The 7,478-nt window shown below is 36.1% G+C and overlaps 1 pseudogene; it reads right to left on the bottom strand.

Annotated features, from left to right (window-relative positions):
- Positions 1–6,208: 6,208 nt before the first annotated feature.
- LOC121433417 lies at positions 6,209–6,866 on the bottom strand (annotated as a pseudogene).
- Positions 6,867–7,478: the final 612 nt, after the last annotated feature.

Consider the following 7,478-nt stretch of genomic DNA (forward strand, 5'->3'; position numbering starts at 1 on the left):
AGATACCTTTCTTTTTCTCTAGGTTAGTTTTCATTCTAATATCTATTTATTCAAAGAAAAAACTCTTTGAATAATTTTATGGAATGCTATTTTAATCTCCATTTCATTAATTTCTGCAATAATATTTATCACCTTTTATCATTGACCTTCTCTGAGTTTGATTTGATTATTACTTAGATTGTAAGGTGCTTTTTTGAGATCTCTATGTATTTCTTCATTTACTTGAGGTATTTCTGGTTTTTAATTATAGGCAATGAAAATTATTTACTTTTCTCTCGGTGTCACAGAGCTGCCTCTAAAACCTGCAGGGTGGTTGTGCTATCATTTTCCTTTGATTCTAGGTATTATTTCTTTTTTACCCTGACTTCTTCAGTAAATCAATGGTAATTTAAGCGGCTAGTGGTCAGTCTCCAGTTAATTATTTAGGCCCTGTAAATTTCCTTCTCTACTAGGTCAGCTTCATTTAATTTCTCTAACTCTTTTAAAGACTTACATTGTGGATTAAAAGAAGCCTATATTTCAGAAGGTTGAAAGAATGTTTTGAGTGATATAAAATATACATGTATATAAGCTAAGTTGGAATTATGTGACAAGGCAGACTGATTTCTCATGCAGTTCAATTCAAAAATTTCTCTGGTGGTTTTCAGGTTGAAACTACAGAACAGATCAGTGTGCTGAAATTACCCTTTATTATTGTATCAGGAAAATTCTGACCTTCTATGTACATTTTATCTGTGAATTGCCTGCTTCCTTGCTGTCCGATGGCTACCAGTCCATTAGGACAAAGGGGCAGAAACAGCAACACAGAGTTTGGATGGCCTGTGAATATGATGGAAAAAGTTTTCTGGTATAGAATTTCATTGAGACAGATCAACTTCATTCGAGGGTAAGAGGAGATATAATGGATGGGGACAATGTTTGGGACTTCACATAATTTGCATCAAATGTCATGATCCTATCATGAAACTCAAAGTACAATTTTTAGCTATTATCTGTGCAACAACATCCCTATAATAAAGCTCCTAATACAATGTCAAATAGGGAAAAGGGAAATGTAACCAGGGAAGGGAGGAGGCATATTTTTCCTTGAGGGTAACTGGACTATATTCTTCTCATGACAGTAACATATATTGTTACATGTTTTTTTGGTCTTTAATGTTTGAATGAGAGTTCAGATTTCACTCTGATATGTTTGCCTTTGGAGTTAAATTAGCATTTTTCCATTATATCTTTTAATGTTGATTCTTTACTTTGTACTATTTTTTACATAATAGGTACAATTTATGACGTGGAGACATTCATCTTTGGTGCTATTTATTATAAGTACTACATGTCTTTTTATAATTGAGAATAATTTGTAGATTTGAATTTCAATCCATTCTCCTTTCATTCCAACATGTTCCCCATGTCTTTAGTTTAATTCTCAGATCTCTATATGTTATGATTCTTGGTAATTATCTCTTCATCAAATGCTAGAATTAGAATTATTTGACATTATAGTTATGATAAATTTTTAACAAGTGATATTTCAATACCACATTTCTTCACCTTTGAACTTCATACAGGATATTCTTTCTTCTGTTTTATTGAGTCCTATGGTGATTTCTTTGTTCTGTGTAAAAGGTAAAGTGAAATAAGCTCAGGATCCCCAAGACCAAGTTCTCAAAGATATGTCAACTAAGGACATATCTTTGTCTCAGAGGAAGAGAGGACAGGGAATCCAAGAAAAGACAGCATATAGTGGAAGAGGGAGAATAAGAGAAAACAATACATAGCAGAAGAGGGAGAAGGGAAATGGGGCCAGGGTAAGAGGGAGGAGTATTTGCCCTCAAGAAAAAAAAAGACTGCCTCTCAATAGAGAGACAGACCTAGCACTTAGAAAAAAAATGGCAATTTATAGAAAAGAAACCTATTTTAGGATGAGGTTCTTAATCTTATTTGGACATATTAATTAGGTGAACCAATAGCTATTGTTTGCTAGATTTTGTTATTCTGATAGCTGTACCTTGGGAGTCAATCTCAAGAGAAGTAATAAGCCAAATAAACAAATAGATCTTGGTAATAGGCTTCAGGAATGTACTCTAATGGTTTTTATCAAGTCATAGAAGGGAAGAGATTGGGAAAAAGGGGAAGAGGTCCTGTAAGCGCTACATGCTTGAGTAAGCTAGTGTTCCTTCATTGAGTGTTGTATTATTTCAATTTAATGTTTCAATTGTGATTTTCCCTTACTCACTTATTCTGCCATGTTGCTGATTGTTTTCTCTATCTTTCTAATGCTTATCTATATGTCAATACCCTTCATCCCTACATTGTTTTCTGAACAAGTTTTTGTTTGTTTGTATCTTTTGTTCTAATTCATGAGTACATTTTTGAAATCTTCACACAACATTTACCTATTTCTTTGAGTTGAATTCTTCAGTGAATTATTATCCTTTGGGCATTTTATTACTTGACTTCTAATTATTTTATGTCTTATTGTATGATTCACATTTGTTTGTTTAAGTACCTTTTGAATTTATGTGAGGTTTTTGGAAACCTGCCAACTTAGACTCAAGGGATCACTACCCAGAATCACTCAGACAGCCATTTTTAAGGAACTGGGAGTTCTCCAGCAATATTATGTAGCCTGTAACACTTGTTCCCTGTCATGTTTCCAAAATAGGTGGTCAATGTGATTCTTAATGAAAATATGGACATGATTAGCAATTGTATGGTTTGTATAGGAACACAAAATATTCCCCTCAAGAAACATTAGCCTCTATTAACTAATATGACACTGAAAGGGAGCATGTGCTGGTACAAAGTTATATCCACCTGTTGAGCAAGATTATTTGTTCATTTCCTGGCCATACAGACTACCAAAATAATCATACAGAAATCAGTATTTATTGTGTTACTGTTTGGGCAATACTACAAGCATATTTTAGTTATCTCTTTCTATTAATATTTGTATTGTCATGTGGCTGTGCCTTTTCGGGTAAAGTTCCATACAGTATCGGACTCTGGTGGGGCTATTTGGCCTCTCTCTGACTCTTCCTACTCTCTCCTCCTCTATCTACTTGGAATCCCTGCCTTGTCTTATTCTGCTAAGCCACTAGCCAAAACAGCTTTATTCATTAACCAATAAAAGCAATACGCAGGCAGACAGACTTACCACATGATCCACCATTAGGGTGGATGAAGGGAGTCAATCTCCACAGTTGGAAATCAGATATAAAAAATTCTGGAGGAGATGTGGCCCCAGACAAAATGGCAACAGATATCACAATTCCCCTTCTTTAAAGAATCTAAATAATTCTGTATGAATGCATGTGTGTCTCTGTGAACACATAATTTGTATCTATGTGTAACTATGTGCACATGTGTATATGTGGGTGATGGTGGGTGTGTGTGGCAAGAGGTGTAGGCATCAGTGAAAATAGATTTATGAGAGACAGAGCAATAAAAGGAGAAGAGGGACTAAAGGAAGAACAGAAAACAGGAGAGAGTAAGAAAAAAGGGGAATTTTAGTGCATATAGTCATAATATGTGAAATTCTGAAAAAATATTGCTTTAGAAAATTGAAAAGGGAAACTAAAATGATACATTGAATAAAAAAATAAAACAAATGATGCTGGCATAATGGGATGTCAACATGTAGAAGAATGCAAATAGTTCCATATCAATTCACATGTGCATAATTCAAGTCAAAATGGATCAAAGACCTCAACATAATTTCAACTATACTGAAACTCATAGGACAGAAAAGGGAAAGTAGCCTTTGATATATGGGCACAGAAGACCACTTCCTAAATATACCACTAGTAGTACAGATACTGAGAGCAACAATTAAGAAATAGTACATCCTGAAACTGAGAAGCTTCTGTAATGCAAATGACACAGTCATTAAGACAAAATCACAGTCAACTGAATGGACAAAAAGATCCTCAACAGCCACACATTAGGCAGTACACTGATCTCCAAAATATAGATCTCATGAAACTAGACATGAAAATACCAAATGATCCAACTAGAAAATGGGATACAGAATTAAACACAATATTTTCAGCTGAAGAACTTCAAATGATCGAAAGACATTTAAGGAATTGCTTGATATTCTTAGCCATCAGTAAGATGCAAATGAAAACAACTCTGAGATACCATCTTATGTCAGAATGACTATTATCAAAAACACCAATGATCGCTTATCTTGGAGAGGATTCAGAGTCAGAGGAACCCTCTTCCATTGCAGGTGAGGGTACTAATTTGTAAAGTCACTTTAGAAATTAGTATGATCATTTCTCAGAAAATTGTACTTCAAGTCCCAGAAATACCACTATCAGTTAAAATTCCAAAGAATGCACATTCATATCACAAGGACACTTACTAAACTGCATTCATAGCAACATTATTTATAACAGCCAGTACCTGGAAACAACCTACGTATCCAAGAATGGATATAGACAATATGTACATTTATATAGTGGAGTATTTCTAAGTGATTTTAGAAAACGTAATATGTTGTAATTTCCTTGAAAATGGATAGAACTAGAAAAAAAAACATCTTGAGTGAAGTAACCCAGACTCAGAGAGACAAACATGCTATGAACTCACTCATAAGTGGACATTAGATGTAATGCAAAGGACAACCAACCTAAAGTCTATGACAACAGAGAAGCTTTGTACAAAGTAGAACCCAAGAGAGACATATATGGATCTGGGAAGATGAAATAGACCAAATCTACTAGAAACACTGGGAGCATGGGGCAGGGATAAAGGGAAGTCTGCGGGGGAGTTAAGAATAGAAGGTATAAGGGGAACATGAGGGGAAGGGTTGGTTAAGATGAAAAAAGGACAGAGAGGGACTGCAAAAAATGACATATTTCAATTGTGGGAGCCATTATTGGGTAGCATGAAACCTGAAACCAGGGAAATTCCCAGGAATCCATAAGGATGACCCACACTAAAACCCTAAACAAGATTGGAGAGGGTGCCTAAACTAGACTTCCTCTGCAATCAGACTAATGACTATTTATCATCACAGAACCTTCATCCAGCAATAGATAGAAGCAATACATCTTAACAGTATTCACAGCTAAGTCTAGGCTGAGTTTCCAGAGATCAGTCAAAGAGAGAGAAACAATAATATTAGTAAAGGGGTCACAACCATAATGGGCATATCCACAAAAAACGTCTAAGCTGAGCTAGTAGGAGCTCATTAACTCTGGACTGATGGCAGGGAAACATGCATAAAATCAAAGTAGGTCCTCTTAATGTTGATGATCTTTGTGTGTTGGGCAGATTGTGGGGACTGGCTATGGAATGAGGATTTTTCCCTAGTGCTTGAATTTTCTTTTTTAAGGGATGTCTTGTTCAGGCTAAATATAGGGAGAAGGCTTTGGTCCTGTCTCAAGGTGATGTGTCAGCCTATGTTGACTCCCCATGAAAAGCCTTCATTTCTCTGAGGAATGGATGGTAGTTAGAATAGGACAATTGTGGGTGTAGCAGAAGGTAGAGAGGAAGTCCCAGAACTGGGATAGATATGTAAAATAAGAAAAAAAACAATTAAATAATAGGCTAAAACACACAAAAAAGCAACTGAGTACAATGCATTTATTTCAAGTAAAGATTTTAAAGGGCAGCAAGATGCATTGGATGGCAAAGACACTTGGCACCAAACCTGATGTCAAACTTGACTTTGATCCCAAAACACAAAGGACAAAGACACAATCATGGCCAAGTGTCCTCGAGCCTCCACAACTATGCAGTGACAAATATGTACCTAGAGACAGGCCCACACATATACAGAGACAAACAAATGAACACTCGCATAGACACAGAAAAGACAACTTAATTAACTAAAATGTAATTAAACTAAAATAATCTATGGAAAGAAAAGAAAAAAAGAAATGGAGACCAGTAAAATAATAATATACCACCAGAGAATCCAGAAAGAGAACAGAAACATTTTCCCTACACTTTGAAACCCTTTCCATCATTATTGTTTCTGCCCATAGCATCTTGTGACTGTCACCGAAAGACCGGCACAATAAAAGATAAATCCCTCCTATTCAAACAGCAGAGTTTGTGCAATAGAAAGATAGTATTGAGTTCTTTGCAACATTTTCATTTAAAGGTATTTTCATACCTAAAGACATAAGAGACATTCATCCCTTCATGTTTTGTTGGGCTCTTCAAACTTTTACATTACTGTTTGGACACACCAGCCTCAGGCATCAGGGGGAAGTGTGCAGGTCCAGGGCTGTGTGGTGCAGGCAGCTGGTGAGAATCTCAGAGGGGTTCTTGTTGGAGGCTGAAGCACTGTGGGAGGATTACTGCAACCCTGCTGACAGTAGTAATCTGCCACGTCTTCAGCCTGAACACTGCTGATGATAAGAGTGAAATCTGTCTTAGATCCACTGCCTGTGAAGCGATCAGGGACCCCAGTGTACCGATTGGATGCATAGTAGATCAGTAGTTTAGGAGCCTGTCCTGGTTTCTGCTGGTACCAAGCCAAGTAGTTATTGCCACTGTATAAAAGACTCTGACTGGACTTGCAGCTGATGGTGACCTTCTCTCATACTGAAACAGCCAGAGAGGTTGGAGACTGGGTCATCACAATATCTGCACAGGCACCTGTAATCAGCAATAAAAATGATGATGCATAATATGCAAAAACAAGATATAGTACCAGTCGTAATTTGTGATTTAATATCATTTTAATGTCATATTGTCAGGGTATTATTGTGTAAGAATATTCTGTCATAGTACACATTGGTAATTTCTTATATGCAAAGTAGTGACTCTAAAAAGATTATAATACTTTAGAATTTCTTACCAGACACCCAGAGCAGCAGGGACATGATAACCTGGATTTGTGATACCATCTTTCTCCTTCTGTCTCTCTGATGTATCTCAGTTCTCACTCAAAGGGCTTACTTAGTCTATAAATTCTAGGAGGTTGGGTTGAGTTGGAGAAGCCTATGCAAAGCAGTCAGCAAATACATAAGGAAATGCTTGGGCAGTGTGTATGAGTAGTTGGTGTCAATCAGCAGGGAAAAATAACATCATGGGGATTGTGAGCAATCACTGAATGCTATCATCTTACAGGACTCAAACATAAATCAATTAGGCACTCTAAAAACAACTTTGGTTTAAAATCCACGATATTTTTAAATCAGTTTGTTTTGAAGAAATAGATATAAAAACTATCTAAGAATAACAATTAATGTTTAACCAAAGAAATGATAAAGTATGTTCAAAAAACCACAACAAAAGAACCTTAGAGTAAAAACCATGCAATGAAAGGAAGAAAATGTGGAGGGGGAAAGAAAAAAAGCAGAGTGAGCAAGAGAGTGAGAGAGGAAGAGGGGGGAAGAGAAAGAATTAAGGTCAAAATTATTTATTTTCCCTATCTGTATAACCACTCTTATACAGAGGACAATAAACAGTGCCTCAGACAACTCAGAATTCATTCTGTGTAAATCCTGGAGAACATT

This window comes from Microtus oregoni, unplaced genomic scaffold (assembly GCF_018167655.1).
Source record: "Microtus oregoni isolate MIOR12 unplaced genomic scaffold, Mior012 000002F_ref0000024, whole genome shotgun sequence".
NCBI lineage: Eukaryota > Metazoa > Chordata > Mammalia > Rodentia > Cricetidae > Microtus > Microtus oregoni.